This window comes from Bombyx mandarina, chromosome 06 (assembly GCF_030267445.1).
Source record: "Bombyx mandarina strain Sakado chromosome 06, ASM3026744v2".
NCBI classification, from domain to species: Eukaryota; Metazoa; Arthropoda; class Insecta; order Lepidoptera; family Bombycidae; genus Bombyx; species Bombyx mandarina.
In genome coordinates this window covers 12,489,559-12,511,535 of record NC_143213.1, presented here as the reverse complement: position 1 = coordinate 12,511,535, position 21,977 = coordinate 12,489,559, and the positions used below count along the sequence as shown (strand labels likewise).

The following is a 21,977-nucleotide window of genomic DNA, read 5'->3' as shown; positions in this document are numbered from 1 at the left end:
TAATCTTGTTGATTTCGTAATGACGGTACATATTATTGCAAACCTTAATGGTATGGGCAATAATACGGTCGAGCTAATCTAATTAAGACTGTCTATGTCGATGTGCTACAAAAAGTGGTGGAGAAAAGGAAATCGATAATTCCAAATCTTTTGTTGATACAAACTCTCAACAAAAACTCATTCGAACCGAGGCTCTTCTAATAAAGAGCTCGATGTATAGTCTTCCTTCTGTAGTACGAAGCAAATGAAGTAACTTTGTCGCACACCTAATGGTCACAGCTATTGCAACACCTAGAAACGAAATATACAAGATGGTTAGCGCAAAGCGCGAACCTGATGAGACTGAAAGAAAAGAGAAAGAGAGAGAGAGAGAGAGAGAGGGAGAGAGAGAGAGAGAGAGAGGGAGAGAGAGAGAGAGAGAGAGACAGAGAGGGGGAGAGAGAAAAGTGTCATTATCGATTTGGAATATCCGAAAGTTATTTACAAGAGTAACTACAGTTGGCCAGTTGCGTGTTTGGTCAGATATATTACGGATAAGCTATTTTTTTAATATATATATATCGAGAAGCCATAAATACTAACACCATCGGCATACATCGCAAGGGCGAATAGGGTGACCGAGGTAAGAGAAATATTGAGTACACCAATAACGTTTGTTGTCCTAGAACAATTTCGGAATCTTCTCTTGACGTTAGCAAATGAAAACGACAGTTCTTAGGACGGAGGCAACGCTCTTCGAGAAGGCTGGTTGGTAAGTGTGTAATGGCGTCTATGCGCCTCCATCGGCTAAGCTCTGTCATAGCACGAAGTTAGCAGAGTTCCGACGATACCGCAATTGTGCTGCCACCTCTTCGGAATCGTGCTGCGTTTCGTTTAGCTACTAAAGTAATGACCGTCTTCGACATAATATAACTAAAAAAGGTTTCAGTGATTTAGCGGCACTTAAAGATAAATATACAAGTAATGTGACGTCTTAAAAATACTTGTATGGACTGTATGAAATAGGATATGTAAGAAAAGGGTATGATTGCAGAGATGGTGTATGATAGGACTGATCAAATTAAGAGGACATGCTATGTTGACCTTGCATAGTGGGGTAGGAAGAAGATGAAGACGTTACAGTTAAGAATGATGAAGAATGAGTAAATGTACAACTGAAAGTAACGTATCAATAATACAAAGATTTAGCTTTGCCGGATAAATGGAAATAATGGTACTAAAAGCCTAACAACTCCGTTAATTATTTACATTAATTAATAATTATTATATACAGTTGAATGTGATATTTTATTTTTGCTTGGCCTCTTTGTTAAACGGGGAAATAAGAAAGTATGTTTTCAGAGCGTCTCATGCATAAAATATCTATCTTATCATAACTAAAAGAGAATAACTAATTTATGATAGAAAAAATTTATGACATCTTTAAAATATTTTATCGTTACGCTTATTGATCATTTAAATTTGTTAATATAACAGGGATACGAGATTTTTGTGAAATTCTAACACTAAATAAATTAACTAGAACAACTCACACAACTTTGAAGTCGTCGTGGCCTAACTAAAGGATAAGACGTCCGGTATAAGTACCAACTTTTTTATTTATTTATTGCTTAGATGGGTGGACGAGCTCACAGCCCACCTGGTGTTAAGTGGTTATTGGAGCCCATTTACATTCACAACGTAAATGCGCCACCTACCTTTGAGATATAAATTCTAAGTTCTCAAGTATAGTTATTGAGGAATTTTTAATTTTGAAAATTTGAGGAATTTCGTTTTTCAGTCTGTACATATTGTGTATATGATAGTTGAAATGTGATACCGGCGAATACAATATCTGGAATGAGCAGGGCTGATACAATCAGAAATTAGTTCATCTGGAAAATTTAACTTTATACGCTACTGACGAATTGTAATCTTATAATGTAATATATTATCGCATTTGAACAATTTTCAAAGTAGTACGCCTGAAGTAACTTTGCTTGTGTCAGTAGATATTTATCTATGTCTGAAATTAGATGCGATATCATTATATAGCCTATTTCTGCCACAAAGTAAGAATGCATACGCGGCAAAAAACACGATTCAGCTAATGTAGTTTCAATAAATATCTATTAAATAATATTTAATATACTAATTTTATATGTTTGCCTCAATTTTTTCTATAAGCCTTTTGATTTATTTGTGTGATTATAAAATAGGCAGGGTGGTGGTACCTACCCGCGCGGACTCACAAGAAGTCCTACCACCAGTAATTACGCAAATTATAATTTTGCGGATTTCATTTTTATAACACGATGTTCTTTTTTCACCGTGGAAGTAAATCGTGAACATTTGTTAAGTACGTATTTCACTGGAAAAATTGGTACCTGTCGGTGGGATTCAAAAATTCTAGCACCCGTACATCGCATCATACGAATGCACCGGACGTTTTATGCTCACATTCCGATAGAAGCACCCGACACGTGCGGACGTGCTCATCGATCACTCGATCGCCCGGTCTTTATTCGCCCGGCTTTTGTTAGCCCGGCCATTGTTCGCGCGGCCTGTGTTCGTGATACATCTGCCGACAAAGTGTTTTTCCTGGAAGTATTTATTTGTTTTGTTTTAGTTATTTTTGTGTTCGTGGTACATCTGCCGACGAAGTGGTTTTCTGGAAGTATTTATTTGTTTTGTTTCTTTTTGTTATTTCTGTTTTGTTGTGTTTTTTTCTTTGTCCTGTAGTAATCGCGCCGCATTGCCACCTGTATTCAATAGAACCGCTCAGGTCCGAGAAGTTGGGGCCTCGCCGCAAGGCGAGTGTTTTCAAGACCCGGGGCCGCCCCACCTGGGCACTCAGCGATCATGGACGCTGCATTCGCGGAATTCCTCCGACTTCGCCACCCACAGCTCGCCTCAGAGTTTCTGGCCTTCAAGGCCAATCACACTGCGAGCCCTCTCGAGGACTCCGCCGCGCTCGCTGCTCCTGCGTCGCCTGTACCTGCGTGCAAAGCTTCTGCATCGAGTACCGCAGCCTCCGTCGTGCCTGCCGCTCCCGTGTCGCCTATACTGGCGAGTAAAGCTGCTGCGTCGTCCGCCGTGACCATCTTTTCAGCGGAGCGATCATCCGCGGCCTCCGTCGCGCCCTCTAAAACACCTACACTTGCTCGTAGGTCGCCTGCGCCCGCCTCCTCGTGTTCCGACTCTGACACGGACATGGAGGTCGACCTCGCCCCCGCCTCATCGACAGATGGATTCACCCTGGTACAGAAGGGTAAGAAGCGTGCCGCGGAGTCCCGAGCTCCCGCGGCCGCTAAAATTAGCAAAGCCGCGAACGCGTCGCGCCCCCGCTCTCAGACTCCCGTTGCGCCCCCAGCCCGTGCCACTCCGTTGCCGCGTCCGGTGGCACAAAATAAAACCCAGACCCCTCCCCCGGTTATCCTTCAGGAGAAGGCAGCTTGGGATCGAGTTTGCCTGGCCCTTAAGGCCAAAAATATCAATTTCACGAATGCCCGTAACCTCGCGAACGGCATTCAAATTAAGGTTCAAACACCCGACGACCATAGGGCCCTCTCTTCTTACCCCCGTAAGGAGCGTATAAGTTTCCATACGTATACGCTCCAGGAGGAGCGCGAACTCCGCGTTGTAATACGCGGAATCCCTAAAGAGTTAGATGTCGAGCTCGTCAAGGCCGATCTGTTAGAACAGGGCTTTCCAGTGAATTCTGTGCACCGTATGCACACCGGTCGCGGTAGGGAGCCATATAATATGGTTCTAGTCACCCTCCAGCCTACCTCCGAGGGTAAGAAAATCTTCAACACACAGACCGTCTGTAGGCTCTCCGGTATCGCCGTCGAAGCCCCCCATAAAAAAGGCACTCCTAGCCAGTGCCATAACTGTCAACTGTACGGGCACTCTTCTCGTAACTGTCACGCGCGGCAGCGGCTTGGCTCTGCCCCTGGCATTGCTGAAGTCCATGGGCGACGGTACCCACTCACCATCAGGTGGGCCGTATGCTCGTCTGCCTACAAGGGCAATAAAAAAAAAAAAAAACGCGCGCCCCCGATGTGTTAAGTGTTTGGGCGATCACGCCACGGCCCTCTGCGCTCGCGACCAAACAACCGCGACGGAACCGCCTAGCTGCGTCCTGTGTCGAACACAGGGTCACCCCGCGAATTACCGTGGTTGCCCCCGAGCCCCTAAAATAAATCGGCGCGTCGCCCGCCAAAACCGCCTCCGAGCTTCCGGCCCGGACATCAAAGCCTCGGCACCCTCTGTGTCGCAGGCTAAGCCAGCGTTCGTTCCGGCACCGGTGCCCAGTGTCTCGGCCTGGGCGAAACCGCTGCCGTACACGAACACGGCTACAGCTCCCTCCTCCGCGATTCGTCCCGCCCCCGCGACTCGTTCCTCTCCCGCGACTTGCCCTCCGACTGCCTCCGACAATCTCGCTTTAGCGATCAACTTTGTGCGCGTTAACGCTTTGGGCGACGCCATTCGCGCTGCCTCCACTGCACAACACTTTATCGCCGTTGTGCAGGAATACGCCGACGTATACGCGTCACTAAATACGTACGTCCTTCCCTCACTCCGCCGGTAATCAATGGCGTATATAAGTAGAGTAAAGCCCCTATCCGTAACGATAGGATTTTTTAATGCTTACGGTCTCGCAAATCAACGTGATCAGGTTTCTGACTTTTTGCGTGACCATCAAATTGATATCTTTTTAGTGCAGGAGACCCTACTTAAGCCCGCGCGCCGTGACCCTAAAATCGCGAACTATAACATGGTCAGGAACGACAGGCTCTCTGCTCGTGATGGTGGTACCGTCATTTACTATAGAAGAGCCCTGCATTGCGTCCCACTCGATCCTCCCGCGCTCGCTAATATCGAAGCATCAGTGTGCCGAATCTCACTGACGGGACACGCGCCGATCGCTATCGCGTCCGTTTATCTTCCACCGGATAAGATCGTTCTAAGCAGTGATATCGAGGCGCTGCTCGGCATGGGGAGCTCTATCATTCTGGCGGGCGACCTAAATTGTAAACACATCAGGTGGAACTCACACACCACAACCCCGAATGGCAGGCGGCTTGACGCGTTAGTCGATGATCTCGTCTTCGATATCGTTGCTCCGCTAACCCCGACTCACTACCCGCTAAATATCGCGCATCGCCCGGATATACTCGACATAGCGTTATTAAAAAACGTAACTCTGCGCTTACACTCGATCGAAGTAGTTTCAGAGTTAGATTCAGACCACCGTCCCGTCGTTATGAAGCTCGGTCGCGCTCCCGATTCCGTTCCTGTCGCGAGGACTGTGGTGGATTGGCACACACTAGGCATCAACCTGGCTGAATCTGATCCACCATCGCTCCCGTTTAGCCCGGACTCTACCCCGTCTCCTCAGGATACCGCAGAAGCCATAGACATCTTAACGTCACACATCACCTCGACATTAGATAGGTCATCGAAACAAGTTGTAGCGGAGGACTTCCTTTACCGCTTCAAATTGCCCGACGATATTAGGGAACTCTTTAGAGCTAAGAACGCCTCGATACGCGGTTACGACAGGTATCCTACCGCGGAAAATCGTAGTCGAATGCGTGCCCTACAACGCGACGTAAAGTCTCGCATCGCCGAAGTCCGAGATGCCAGATGGTCTGATTTCTTAGAAGGACTCGCGCCCTCCCAAAGGTCTTACTACCGCTTAGCTCGTACTCTCAAATCGGATACGGTAGTAACTATGCCCCCCCTCGTAGGCCCCTCAGGCCGACTCGCGGCGTTCGATGATGACGAAAAAGCAGAGCTACTGGCCGATACATTGCAAACCCAGTGCACGCCCAGCACTCAATCCGTAGACCCTGTTCATGTAGAATTAGTAGACAGTGAGGTAGAACGCAGAGCCTCCTTGCCACCCTCGGATGCGTTACCACCCGTCACCCCGATGGAAGTTAAAGACTTGATCAAAGACCTACGTCCTCGCAAGGCTCCCGGTTCCGACGGTATATCCAACCGCGTTATTAAACTTCTACCCGTCCAACTCATCGTGATGTTGGCATCTATTTTAAATGCCGCTATGGCAAACTGTATCTTTCCCGCGCTGTGGAAAGAAGCGGACGTTATCGGCATACATAAACCCGGTAAACCAAACAATCATCCGACGAGCTACCGCCCGATTAGCCTCCTCATGTCTCTAGGCAAACTGTATTAGTGTCTGCTCTACAAACGCCTCAGAGACTTCGTCTCATCCAAGGGCATTCTCATCGATGAACAATTCGGATTCCGTACAAATCACTCATGCGTTCAACAGGTGCACCGCCTCACGGAGCACATTCTTGTGGGGCTTAATCGACCAAAACCGTTATACACGGGAGCTCTCTTCTTCGACGTCGCAAAAGCGTTCGACAAAGTCTGGCACAATGGTTTGATTTTCAAACTATTCAACATGGGCGTGCCGGATAGTCTCGTGCTCATCATACGGGACTTCTTGTCGAAACGCTCTTTTCGATATCGAGTCGAGGGAACCCGCTCCTCCCCGCGACCTCTCACAGCTGGAGTCCCGCAAGGCTCTGTCCTCTCCCCCTATTTAGCTTATTCGTCAACGATATTCCCCGGTCGCCGCCGACCCAGTTAGCTTTATTCGCCGACGACACGACTGTTTACTATTCCAGTAGAAACAAGTCCCTAATCGCGAAGAAGCTTCAGAGCGCAGCCCTAGCCCTAGGACAGTGGTTCCGAAAATGGCGCATAGACATCAACCCAGCGAAATGTACTGCGGTGCTATTTCAGAGGGGAAGCTCCACACGGATTTCCTCCCGGATTAGGAGGAGGAATCTCACACCCCGATTACTCTTTTAGACAACCCATACCCTGGGCCAGGAAGGTCAAGTACCTGGGCGTTACCCTGGACGCATCGATGACATTCCGCCCGCATATAAAATCAGTCCGTGACCGTGCCGCGTTTATTCTCGGTAGACTCTACCCCATGATCTGTAAACGGAGTAAAATGTCCCTTCGGAACAAGGTGACACTTTACAAAACTTGCATAAGGCCCGTCATGACTTACGCGAGTGTGGTGTTCGCTCACGCGGCCCGCACATACATAGACACCCTCCAATCTCTACAATCCCGCTTTTGCAGGTTAGCCGTCGGAGCTCCGTGGTTCGTGAGGAACGTTGACCTACACGACGACTTAGGCCTCGAATCTATCCAGAAATACATGAAGTCAGCGTCGGAACGGTACTTCGATAAGGCTATGCGTCATGATAATCGCCTTATCGTTGCCGCCGCTGACTACTCCCCGAATCCTGATCACGCAGGAGCCAGTCACCGTCGACGCCCTAGACACGTCCTTACGGATCCATCAGATCCAATAACCTTTGCATTAGACGCCTTCAGCTCTAACACTAGGAGCAGGCTTAGGGTCCTCGGTAACCGTACTCGTCGAACTCGACAAAGAGTTCGCCGTGCAACCTAACCCATGAATCAGCTCGCTGAGTTTCTCGCCGGATCTTCTCAGCGGGTCGCGATTCCGATCCGGTAGTAGATTCATTCGCGAAGCAGCTGCTCTTGAGCTGTTAGGTCTCCTTTGGAGGCGCTCGGGTAGCTGTTAGCAAATCCCACCCCTCCTGGCTGAGCCTTTGCTCGCCCACCTGTCCTGGTGAAACTGGAAAGGCCTCCGAGCCACCAGTAATCCTTCAATCATAAAAAAAAAAAGCAAAAACCTTTTATGCTTAAGGCCCCGACGACATCAAAAATCTTGGTAGGTAATGATCATAATAAATAAAAAAGAGTTAAATAGAATTAAATTTAATTTCATTATTAAATAAAGTTCAATTTTAGTCGAGCGAATTTTTAATGAAAACGTTTAATATTTACAAAGCTGTGTTTCGCAAAATGAAAATGAAACTCGGTGTGTTAGATAAAGTGCCTTCGGAACGGAAATCGACAAACATAAAACCGGTATCAAACGTTCATAGTTCTACCGATGTTTAGTTATACCGGATGTTTTTTTTTTAAATTATTAATAAACCTATGTGTTTATTGTAACAATTTTGTACTTATTGTTTTCTCTAGATAATTATATAAGCGTCGATGTGCAAAATATATAATGTCCACTTAGTTTAACATGTTGAATGCGTTATGCGGTTTAAAAAGCCCTTTGCGCGATTGTCATCAGTGTGCTTAGTTCGAGTTTTTTAACGTTCTCGATAGCGTAAAAGTTAACTCAACTTTGTTTGCAGTTGCAACAGTTATATCAGCAAACGTAGGCAAGCATTCTAACTCTATACAAATTTGAGTTAACTTTTACGCTATCGAGGATGTTAAAAAACTCGTACTAAGCACACTGGTGTGGCAGTCAAATCCGCGTTCTTTCGCTAGGTGCGGGAATCGACTGTCTACATTTCTATGGGTATGGGTATATTCGAAAACGGAGTTTTGTGAGGCCTATTAGGTCGTGTACGCACTATAAACAAGTCCTATCTTGCCCCGAAAAAAACCTCATACGCACTGGATGACTGGTGGACCTCTTGTGAGTCCGCACGGGTAGGTACCACCGCCCTGCCTATTTCTGCCGTGAAGCAGTAATGCCTTTCGGTTTGAAGGGTGGGGTAGCCGTTGTAACTATACTGAGACCTTAGAACTTATATCTCAAGGTGGGTGGCGCATTTACGTTGTGGATGTCTATGGGCTCCAGTAACCACTTAATACCAGGTGGGCTGTGAGCTCGTCCACCCATCTAAGCAAAATGAAAATCCCTCAAAAATAATCAATAAAGATTAAATCACAAATCAAATGTTTACAAGTATAATCTATATTTAAACAGAATCGTCGATGATGGATCATTTGCGACTCGATGGAGAGAGAGAGAGACTGGAGGTCCACCAACTGACCGAATAAAGAAGGCAATAGAGTCCACCATGGTCAAATGTACTCGAAACGCTTCAAACCGTCAGATCTGGAAGCGCATCGCCAGGAGGGCAATCCTCAGGAACATGGGCGATTACTCTGACAAGAGTGGCCGACTATAAAGAATAATAATTCCTCCTTGCGTCGTATTCCTCATTGCTGAGGGTCGTGACCACCCTTTTGTATCACCTTCGCACGTACGATCTTTCTCCATCCATTCTTGTCTCTGGCGGTGTGGAGGGCGTTGTAAAACGAATCAAGAGCGGTGCGGATTTGGTCGGACCAACGTATTGGGCTGTCCCCCGAGGTCTTTTCCCATCTACCTTACCAGTCACGATGAGCCTCTCGAGATTGCTACCATCCTTCCGTGCGATGTGACCAAAGTATTCAAGGACTCTGCGAAGACACTCGGATGACAGCCGCGAGGAGAGTTTGAGTTCTTGCAAGATTGATACGTTGGTCCGAAATGCTGTCCACGGAGTACACAGCATCTTTCTCCAGCACCACATCTCAAAGGCGTCAATGCGTCTGCGGTCTGCAGATTTCAGTGACCAGGTCTCAGCGCCATACGAAAAAATCGAGAAAACTAGAGTCCGTACCAGTTTAGTTTTGGTCTTTACAGATATGTTGCGATCTCTCCAGATTTTTCCGAGCTGAGTCATGGCACTCTTAGCCATACCAATTCTCCGGCGCACTTCTTTCTCACACGAGCCATTGTTACTAATGTTGGAACCCAGGTAGTTAAAATTGTCACTATTTCTAGGTCTAATGCGCCAGTGAGTTCCAATTTTCCAGACCTATCCACCACCATGACATGAATAATAATTCACATACCGAGATTTCAAGTGAATTATTATAATGGTGATGAAACATTTTGTTTTGCATAAGCCGAGCGCCGATCCTTTCGTTTTTGTGTGACAGAAATAATACAGAGTCCCATTTTGTGACGGTAATTGGCTGCGCGGTAATGCTGAAATGTGAGCTGAAATTAGACCACACCGTCAGTAATAATTACGTAAATATATAAACATATGATTGTATGTAAATGTAAATACGTGATACGAATCAATGATATTACATTAGGTTTTAACCTACGAAATTGCCGTTAAGTATAGAGAAAGTGAAAGTTAATTTTAAACCAACTAATGACCAAAATGTACAACCGTGGTATCGATGCATCTCTGCCAGCGCAGTAGTAATTTATCAATGACCTTATTGAGGAAGTCCAGTGTACGGGAACCAACAAACACTTCAAAGGCATTTTGTACTGCCTTTCGGATAGTGTTGATTTTTTCCATGCAGAGATGTTGTCCAAAATTTGGAAAAAGTTGAAGTCTATTGGTGCAATGATTGATTGCAGTACGTTGGATGACACAGAACTTTCTATAGCTCTTGTAGCTTGGAAACCGTCTGTTATGCTGTGTGAGGATGAGCAATTCAACAAAGCGGGCCGGAGATTCGCTAGCATCTCCATGATTGTGTCCAGTTCCTCACAGTACAGACCAGAAACAAGGTTGGTGCTCCTTGGTAAGAAGCTGTGATGAATTATAATAGCACTAGACTACCAAAAAGCTACTATTACTTTTTTAGGGGTAATTTTGGGACATTGCCTAGGTGCTGAACCGGGACTTAACAAACATGGTGATCGCTTAAGATTATCAAAAAGAATCCATATTTTATCGCAAATGGCACTGCGGTTCAGAATCCCTTCGTTTCTGTGTCTGTTGAGCAACGCAAGGCATACCTTAACGCGTTCGTCGTATGTTTTTTTACCTTGCCAATTTGATGCAAATGGACCGATATTGTTTTGATGCTGATGTTGAAAGCTGCTGTTAGCTCAACGATAGATTGAGTATCGTTAGCTTCCACTATCAGCTTTAAATCGTCGTTATTGACTTTAGTTTTAGGATGTCTATGGGTTCATTTTTTAGATCAAAAATTTTCGAGTGTCGTTGTGATTTTTTAATAATTTAAGTATTACTGGTGACTCGGAGGCCTTTTTAGTTTCACTAGAACAGGTGGGCGAGTAGAGGCTCAGCCCGAAGGGGTGGGATTTGCTAACAGCTGCCCGAGCGCCTCAGAAGAAGACCTAAAAACTCAAGAGCAGTTGCTTCGCGAATGAATCGACCACTGGGTCAGAACCGCGACCCGCTGGGAAGATCCGGTGAGAAACTCAGTCGGCTGATTCATGGCTTAGGTTGCACGTCCAACTCTTTGCTGAGTTCGACGAGTACGGTTACCGGGATCCCTAAGCCTGCTCCTAGTGTTAGAGCTGAAGGCGTCGTTCAAGTTTTGTCTGAAGCGTACAAACCAATGTTTGTATGTTCACTCTATACACGTCACTAATGTTGTAAGCCGTTTGTGCCGTATCGCTATATACGAATGTAGTGAAAATCAAAAACACTAATCATTAGAATAAACAAATGATTGAATTTGAAAATAGATATTAGCTATTACTGGTGGTAGGACCTCTTGTAAGTCCGCGCGGGTGGGTACCGCTACCCTGCCTATTTCTGCCGTGAAGCAGTAATGCGTTTCGGTTTGAAGGGCGGGGCAGCCGTTGTAACTATACTTGAGACCTTAGAACTTGTATCTCAAGGTGGGTGGCGCATTTACGTTGTGAATGTCTATGGGCTCCAGTAACCACTTAACACCAGGTGGGCTGTGAGCCCGTCCACCTATCTAAGCAATAAAAAAAAAAGATATCTATATACATTTTTTTAAATTTCGGTTTAGGATTTATTACAGAGATACTTTATGGTATGTTTCAAATGGCGACTATTGTAAAACGGCAACTTCATACGTAAATACATTTTTTTAATTGTGAAAGGTCGTCTTGTGAGCAAGTGGTACTACCGCTTTGCCTATTTCTACTGTGAAGCAGTAATGCGTTTGGGTTTAATAGGTGGGGCAGCCATTGCACATATAAACTGAGATTTAAAATCCATGTCTCAAGGTTAGTGTTGGCATTTACTTTGTCGATGCCAATGAGTTCCGGTAGACACTTAACGCCAGGTGTGCCATCATCTTACACCCACCTAATCAAAGAATAGGCCTGCTATATGAATAATTATTCGATTTTCATTTAGCATCGTTAAAATATTATTTGTTTTCATTATATTATTTGGTATTGATATACCATTGAAAAATGGTATTATAATTGAAATTGCCTGAAACATATTTCAAAAACGTAAATATTTTCATGACCTCATTAGATTTCGTGGTTTATTTACTTATTACAATTACCTCATTACGATTTCAGCTATCAATATTGACTCATGTTTTTTTTTCCTGTATAAAACACGTCAGTAAAGAACAGCATATTATGGATGTAATATCATGTACAAGACAATGACTACTACAACAAAGGACAATTTATTCAACCTAATTTCAATTTAATATATCCTCTATTAGAAGTGGTCTCTTTTAGCAGCGATCTATCATATATTGCCCAATTAATTAACTTATCCAAATGGTCTACCCGCGTGTTTTGAAATTGAATCATTTACGGATTTAATAGGTAGTTCTTTTGACGTTCAACAAGTATGTACTTTCATTTATGTTGAATAAAAAATTTTTGATTTGATTTTGATTTATTTGATATGAATTAATAAAAAAAAAAAACGCGCATGCAATCGGAAATATAATTTTAATTATAGTATCGTGTGCTCACAATTTATTTAATGAATTCAATTTTAGGTTTAAAACAAATTAACACAGATTCTAATACACTCCGATCTTACCTTTGCGACGCAACGGATTTTAAGACGGTTTTTTGTGATTACTGACTTAGACCTTTACTCTTCTAGCACAATATGGATACTTTAAATCAGAATTCAACGATTCAGATCAGTAGAGGCATTACAAAATGTTATTTGCCGACAATTTTTTTGTCATCAATGTTCCTGATAATTGTATTAAGTCAATGGTTGGGCACGCGTGCGTGGCTCCGCCCACAGTCCGCCCTAGCGACGAGTATAAATGCTGAAGCGGCAGCCCTAACTTCCACTATTTGTTACTGCACTTCTGCTTTCGCGCCTTCGAAGCGACTGTTCCAAACTTTGCTGTTAGCACGCGATCTGAGGTGAGTGGCTTCCAGGTCTCTTATTATAGAAGTATATAATTTATATTTGTGTGTGTGTGTTATTTATTTCATTATAATTGAATATGCAATTTCGAAAAGGGCACAAGTCGCATATTTTGTCAAATACGTTTTTCATATACATGTAGTTTTGAGGCTTATCTACACCCATTTTATAATAATTCCAGTAATTTTCAATTGCTAATTAACACTAAAATATATCTCAAAAGTTAATATTATAAATTTTACACTGCTTTAGATAATAATCAGCTTTTTTCATTTCCTGAACATTTTAAATTTTCAGAGATGTGCCCTTTTCGAAATTGCATATTCAATTATTTTTATGATAAAAAAAATATTTGGATGAATTTGATTTTGTCACCGTTCAAATAGAAACTGATTTATTAAAAAGATTAACGAGGATCAATTAGACTAGATTGAAAGCTTTTTAGTTAAAGTAAAAAAAGTATTTGTAAAATAGTTCATTTACGTTTATTCATATTTAAAACAAAACTTTTTGTTGATTAATTATTGTTGTTGTTAATTTATATTGAAACTATTTCGTCAAAAATGATTAAATTGATCAATAACAAATTAAAATTATATGAATGTGAAATTTGGTAATCAAAATTAACTTTATATTTAAATTTACTTAATAAATAAAAAAATTTAAATTCAAATGAATAATGATGAAAAATGCTCCTATTTTAAATATTATTTTAGGCTGATTTATGAAATATTCTAGTCAAGGAAGTAAAAAAATAACGCTGAAAACAAAAGCGAATCAACGGAATTGTTTGAATAGTAACTATTAATTATTTTTTTATAATAAAGAGTAATATATTATTTCTATGAGTCTTTATAAACCTACCTAGGTATAAAGCAAATTATTAGTTGCCATTATTTCATATCAAGCGATTTTTTTAAGCAATTATTGATGAACTTAAATTTTATTAATAGAAAAAAATATATACTCTGTTTGTTCGATAGACAGTATCAAACCACAAATTTGAAACCAAAGAGAAAATGTAATAAGTACTTAAAATTAATTTAGGTCTTTGATAGTCAATGATTATGGCCGAATTTCGAACATCAGTAAAACACTATAGTCAAATTCACAACGAACAGTGTATTATTATTTTGTTCGTTGCATCAGTCAAGAATTAAGCGGGCATATTTCTTTTGTACTAGTTCGAATTTAAAACTTAGAAACGGAGAAAAAAAACAGTTTTCCGGGAAACTAGAGAGTTCACAAATTAACAAATCGATTACAAATCTAATCGAAATTTTACAGATGACATCTCCGATTTTTTTTATTGCTTAGATGGGTGGACGAGCTCACAGCCCACCTTGTGCTAAGTGGTTACTGGACCCCAGAGATATCTACAACGTAAATGCGCCACCCACCTAAAACCAGTGATGATTTTGATATGAATTGAAATTTGTTGATACTAATCAGATCAATTAGTATCATAATATGTACTGTTAGATATATAGGTATATATTCTGAGCCTGGTCGGAATGATACAACCCTGCCTTTATTTGGACGTTCTTCTTGGGGAAATGATTTTAAGGTCCATCATACATTTTTGTGGATCTTTATTATACGAAGTTATTCCTTTATCGTCGTTCATAACTAGTTAAGCCGTTAACTAAGTATGATTACCGATTTGATACCTACCTTCAAGATTTTAGTCCTGGGTCAGTCACTTCTTATGCGTTAGGACAAAGAAGAAGTTTACATCCCTTATCTTGTAATTAACATCCGGGTAAACTCTTGGAAAAATTACATTCGTGGAAAACGAGACAAAACAATAAATAAAAAAAAAAGCAATGAAACAAATTATTGGGTAAATGTTATCGGAGAATCTCGGGAGCCGAATAAGTTATTTAAAACAGCTTTCGTGGTCATGGATGACTGCGTCTTGTCAGTAATTGTAAAATATATTAAGCGAGTATTCTGTAGAAATGAATTGAGTAACATTGGGTTCGGTTTGTGGTGGTAATAAAATCGATTACCACAAGTAGGACCGATGTAAAAAAAGGAAAAATAAATTTAATTAGTAGGAGCGCTATAAATGCAGAAGTAAGGAACTAATAACTGTAATCTTTAACTATGACATAATTGTCCGGATCTGCCATGCAACTGCTACATTGAAAGAGCAAATCTCTTTTATTCCAACTAAAATTTTAATTTGCTCTTAATAATACATATTATTATTATCTTAGAAATTTATTTGTCAAATTAAGGATTTTTTCAATGAGTTGTATTATTTATGGAATTTTATTGGATTAAAACGAATGTTATTGGTGGTATGGCGTATAATAAGTTCTGCCGCGAATCATCTATCTCACTTTGAATGGTGGAATAGACGTAACACTATAGAATTGAGATTTTGACCGCGTGTTTTAATGTATTCGCGGCGGTATTCACAATGTGGTTTCTATGGACTTAGAAGCCACTTAACACGAACCGAGATCGTTCACCGATAAAAAACACACATATAAAAAACACACATAAAAAACCAACATCAACCCGTACCTTACGTTTGTAACTTTAAAATTAAATATATCTTAAAAATGGCTCGCCAATTTCATTGGAATGTCCCATTGAAATACACAATACAAAAAGCACATAGTCACACATAAAATAGAAATTCTCCTTATTTAATCCTTTTGACGTGTATTTGTCTAAGCCACCTGCTCCTAATTATCGTGTGCCATTCAAACAACCCTTCCAAGAGTGTTAAATAAACGTTAAAATGTATGTGACCCGCGACTGAAAATTTCAGACACGTTTTTTTAAATTCGCAATTCTTATTTTGCTTTCTCCGTTACTTAACCGAGGGTAGCTTGGAGATTGTTCCGTCTTCGCCGGACTGGTAGGTGAGCTCACTGGGCTCAGCCCGCAAAAGCTGCTAACATCTATCCTAGCAATAGCAGTGATCCCATGAATCTACCGATTGGAATCGAGACTCACTGAAAAGTTTTGACGAGAAACTTGGTTGTGTCTATGGGCTAGGTTGCATATCTAACTCTTGGTCGCATTCGATAAGTTCGGCGAGAACGATGACCAGTGCTTGGGGTACCTAAAAGCGCTCAGTGTGAATCGTAACATAACGTCGTGGGTGGTGGGAGGTGGGTGGTACTACGTGGGTGGGTCTAAGCAATAAAAAGAATTAATTCTTTATATACTTTTTATTTATGCAGAGGACTTTCATTTATTTGAATTGAATCCTTAAGATTTTTTTCGTTATAAAATTTCTTTTATATCTTTTATATTCAGAACTTATTTGGTTGTCCGGCCTGCTCGTTGAAGTTATCTCTAGGCGCTATTTTAGCTTTTCTATTTTAAAATTAGCAGATTTATAAATGAAATTAAATGTGTCTAATCTATCTCTTAGATCTTAATCTCTTAAAGTCATCTAGTAAGTGTTCCCTTACTGAATGAATACGCGTCGAGAAGTCTCTCAAAAACCACAATCAAGCAATAACACATACATAACCACGACCACTCCGCCAGGAGTGTACGACTGAGAAGAATTATTGGAACGAAGTTCCTTACGGCAGGCTTGGAGGGATAGGGATTTTGCTGCGCGACCGAACTGAAAAAAATGTGATAGTAAAACCGTAAGAAAAAATCCGTGGAAAAAAGTGCGTGGAATAAAACCGTTAAATGAGACGTGCGCAGGCGCGACAGTCGTATACACAAGCGAGTAGTGTATAACACCTTTCTCTTTCTCTTTCTTTCTTTTCGTTCTCTAATTCCTTCTCTCTCTATTTAGTGATTATTTCTATTTCTATGTAATTTTATGTTGTCAACCAAATATAAAGAGATATATTTTGTTATTTTAATTGATAATTTGAATTACTATTTTTTTATTTACGTAATTTATTATTTCCTAAAATACTGAATTTCCTAAATACTTTCCCGTACTTAAATAAAAACTAATCAGCAAAATTTAAGAGAAAAACCAAGAAAACCTACATAAAATTGAGCACCATTTCTTTTTTTGCAAATTGTGTCGATTCTACATTAGCCGAAGGAACTTCGTTCCTACCTGGTGTCCCACGACCCCACATCTTTTTTTTCTATCAAATCTATCAATCGGCCCACAGACGTCCACTGCTGACTAGGTCTCCCCCAAGGTTCATCACAACAATCGGTCCTGCGCTGCTTGCATCCAATGGATCCCAGCGAATCTCAATAAGTCGTCCGTCCACCTTGTGGGACTCTAATAAGACACTTTTAATTTCAGTCAGCGACAATTAAATGATCGAAGCGCGTCCGTTTGTATTTGTGCCTCCTACAAAAACATTACGAACAGACCTTTGGTCAGTGCTAAGTGTCTCTATTACATGAAATAATTTAATAACATTTTTGTTTCTACATATATTTGGTAGAGAGCTCTTGCCGATTCTTCTGAGTGGCGAAACAATCGAAACACTAGCAAAGTTGTTACGATTTGATAGCGCATAAGAAGACCTACATACTTAAATTTTAAAAAAACTATTTCATAAATACGAGTATTAAAAAATACAACCATCTTTTGCCTTTTGCCAAAAAAATTATCTGTCTATTGAAGTAAGACGTTCACATATTCTCTTGGGTAATAAACATTGCGTATGTAAGATGGCTACGAATTTCGATTAACATTGAAGCACTATGAATTTTAGTTTTGACTACTCATTACGGATAGATATCACGAGCAACGAACAAACAGAAATCCCTCGCGTTTGTTGTACGTAGTTATACAAACAAAGACTTATTGAATACTAATTAGCTTTGATAATTTAGTTGAAATTGTGTTTTCGTTTCGAATCTAAAATCGGAAATTTCACCATAACTCAATATTGTTACAGTATAAATTGGTTAAATATTATTTGTATGTCATGTATCAAAACATCTTGATGGGTATTGAGAGGAGTAGTAATTGAAAACTTTAGTAAATTGGCTATTCGTAAAAACTAAGCGACGCTACTAACACAAGATGCTCGTGACGACTTCTTTAAAACCTTCGTAGTGGAAGATTATAATATGGAAAAGAGTCAAAATTCTGAATAAATGACTTTGAAAATCGTTAATATTTATCAAACTCATTTACTTCATTATTCTAATCTGCTGTGATAGGCGATACATTACCGAACGCCTTTGTCAGCATAATTCGTGTGACGCTTTAATATTATTTCCACAAATCTTTAGTGCACTATCAATAACCGCGTTACCCGGGTGCATTCATAACATTAGCGTTTCATTGATTGATTTATTGATTGATTTATTTACAACAACGTACACAATATTATATCATGATAATAATATAAAATTTACAGATATATCTACTTATATATACAAATTCACTTATTATATAGTCATATAACACATTTATCAGAGAAAAAGAAGAATATAGTATAAGTACATACACATATAAGAATATTATTAGTATATTGCATAAAACACACTAGATTTCATTAATAAATTAACAGAAATATTTTAACAATGAACATTTTTAAGCAACAGAATGTTTTAATTACAATCTCACACCGCACCCTACATTCTGAGTTTTTCGCTGGATATTCTTACCGCGTCGCGATCGGGTGGTAGATTAAGTCGTCATGGCTTAAAAGATAAAACGTCCAGCGCATTCGTATCTAGTGATACAACGTTGTTCGAACCCCGCAGGCGGGTACCAATTTTTGTAATGAAATACGTACTTAACAAATGTTCACGATTGACTCACAGGACGAGCTCACAACCCACCTGATGTTACGTGGTTACTGGAGCCCATAGACATCTACAACGTAAATGCGTCACCCACCTTGAGATAAAAGTTCTTACGTCGCAGTATAGTTACAACGGCTGCCCTACCCTTCAAACCGAAACGCATTACTGTTTCACGGCAGAAATATTCAGGGTTGTGTTACCTACCTACCCGCGCGGACTCACAAAAGGTCCTACCACCAGTAATTACGCAAATTATAATTTTGCAATTTATAATAAGTTTTAATTAATATATTATAATTTAAAATTATAATTATAATTTGCAAATTGGTTTAGCCCTTGTTTATAATACAATTATGATTTCGCCATTAGATTAGTTCAACCGCTTAAGAAAAATAATACTAAAAGAGAACTTTACCTATAAGCGAATACATCATATCCAGTTTACCGAACTCACATCTCGCAAAGAACGTCGACACGAGGCTCTGCGTCTTATCAATTCAAATGAGTTTTATAGTAACTTTGTAACGAACCGGCGAGAAGTATGTTGTGTTCTTCGAAACTCTGCTTGTTAGGGTACTCTTGTAAAATACAGGTGTACTTACCCCGTAGCGTTTGAAAATGTTCAATGTTGCATTTAGACGCAAAAAAGACAAGGCCTTAAAACTGTGATACTTTAAGACAAAAAAAAAATTCTGTATGGAAACTAGCGACATCTTGTAGCGGCTGCCCCTATACTTATATATATAACAATCACGCCAGGTTAACTGGTCCCGTGCTAAGTTCGTAAATACCTTGTGTTGCAGGTACCAGATAACGGAAATCAATGTAAGATTTTTATTATACACATACATATATTTAATATACATCCATAACCCTGGAAAATACATTTTATATTTATCATACAAATATCTTCCCTTGGCGGGATTCGAACCCGCGACCCCCCTGTGTAGTGACCATGTCACTTACCACTACACCAGACGGCCGTTGAAATATATGTTGTTAAAGTTAAGGCATTTAATTATGGTATAACTAAACACAGAAAATAAAAATATGTATAAATCATACAAGTCTTTATTTGTTATACGAGTAGACAAATTGATTAAATTTTGTTAATGTGTGGTTTCTGAAGATTTACAAAAAATCCTTCATTAAAAATAAAATATAGGTAATATGTTACTGCCATCTACAGGCCGACGCCCGTAAACATTTTTGTTGAATGCCTGAGTTGCTTATCTATTTATGATTATGCTGCTATATCTGAAACAGTCTCTGTAGAACAATTTATCGAGGTCGGTGGTGGCAGCTTAACAGAAACAGCTTAATATGAATAAACAGGCAAGGTGCTGTGTAACAATATGGCTCTACCACCGATAATTACGCAAAATTACATGTCAATTTTATTACACGACATTATTTTCCCATTCTCAACGTTGAATATTTAGTACGTGGGTGGGGCCATGCAAGATGTCTATGGACTCCAGCGACAACTAAGCACCACGTAGACCGTGACCCATTCGCTCACATGTGCAGAAAAAACAATCTCATTTTATTGATTGGTTACATGGGTGAACGAGCTCCTGATCCACCAGATGTTAAGTGGTTACCGGGGCATATAGACATCAACAACGTAAAAGCTATTACCAACCTTAACAAATGGGTTGTATGTCTTAGTTTTATAGTATAAAAGCTATCCCGTCGTCGTCGCGTTTCTGATCCGGTGGTAGATTCTACGAAGCATTGCTCTTGCAATGGCCAGTGTTAGCAACACTCCCGGTTTGAACCCCGTGAGCTCACCTACTCGCCCGGTTACGTTGACATGCCTCTCAAGGCTATCAGCTGAAGTAGTGCTTCGTGGCAGAAATGGGCAGAGTGGTAGTATCTACTTGTGCTGACTCACAACATGCCCTTGACATTTAAATAGCTCTGGCTTCGTGTCGCTACACTTCACTACCCACCCATTCTAGTTTTAATACTGATCTTCCAATACCGGATCCGTCATTTCCAAGAAGGGTTGAGTACCAAATATATCCTCCTCTCTCCGTGCGTCGTATTCCTCAGTTCTGAGGGTCGTGACCTTTACTGAGCACTTTTGTCAGGACTATGTTCCTTCATTCACTTTTGTCCTCCGCGCAGTGGATAGCAACATTGATGCTGGATTCCGAAGTCGTCTTAATCTGATCGGACCAGCGCATGGGACTACCCCCCCAGGCCTCTTTCCTTCCACTTTGCCGGTGATGAGAAGTCTTTCGAGATTGTCACCCTTTTTCCTCGCAACGTGACCGAAAAACTCTAAAATCTTACGTAGGCAAATGGTGGAGAGTCCTTAGGAGACGCCTAGTTCTTCCAGGATTGATGCGTTTGTCTGATGCGCCGTCCAGGAAGTCCGCAGCATTTTCCTCCAGCACCACCTCAAACGCGTCAATCCGACTTCGATCAGCCTTCTTCAGAGTCCATGTCCAGAGACCAAATATATGATAATTAGAATTTTTATTTTTAATTCAAAGATCATACTGATGTAGCTACTTCTTCCTTCTATCCTAAAGATTTATCTGGAAGTCACTGTTTTTGTTAAGACTTCCTTTTGTACTCTTTGTTTTAAGTGTGTGTTTTAATTAATAAATCTTTAGGTTGCCATAAACATACTACACTGTCTTGGTTTCAAATCGTATAACAAAAGATTATACGTACTAAAGCAATTGAACTCTTAAAAAAAAACGTTGTAATTCATTGAATAATACAAGCTTAATAGAAAATTTACACGATTTATTGAATCGTAACAAATAAATGGTAAAAACAAAAACAGCACAAATACAATAGCAATGAAACAAATCACGATCTTACGTTAGAAATCGTAAGGTTCTATTTGAAATTCACTAGAATTTGTAAGTGCGATGTCTCTCAGAATATATTTGTTTGATCGGCGATTGTAGTTGAACATCAAAAGAAGTGACGTTCTACAACGCTTAACATTTTTTTTTCTCTCTCGTTCGGAAATACTGAGGCTTCAATTGAAATTGTAATTAAAAGAACACGTTTGTTTTGTGAACGAACAATGGATTTAAAAATAATTATTTCGAGAGCGAATCCTTATAATGTTCAATTGTTTTATTGTTCATTAGTAACAGTCAGTTTACTGGTGGTAGGACGTATTTTGAGTCCGCACGTGTAGGCACCACTACCCTGCCTATTTCGGCCGTGAAGCAGTTAGTGCGTTTCGGTTTGAAGGGTGGGGCAGCTGTTGTAACTATACCGAGACCTTAAAACACATATCTCAAAGCTGGTGGCGGC

At 40.6% G+C, this 21,977-nt stretch overlaps 1 protein-coding gene across 1 annotated transcript in view; it reads left to right on the top strand.

Annotated features, from left to right (window-relative positions):
- The first annotated feature begins 12,852 nt into the window (after positions 1–12,852).
- Positions 12,853–21,977, top strand: part of NPF1 (neuropeptide F 1) — a 48,057-nt gene continuing 38,932 nt past the window's right edge. Inside the window, exon 1 of the mRNA XM_028187746.2 lies at positions 12,853–12,970. The gene's annotated coding sequence lies outside the window, so the exon portion shown is untranslated. The remainder of the gene's footprint in view (positions 12,971–21,977) is intronic.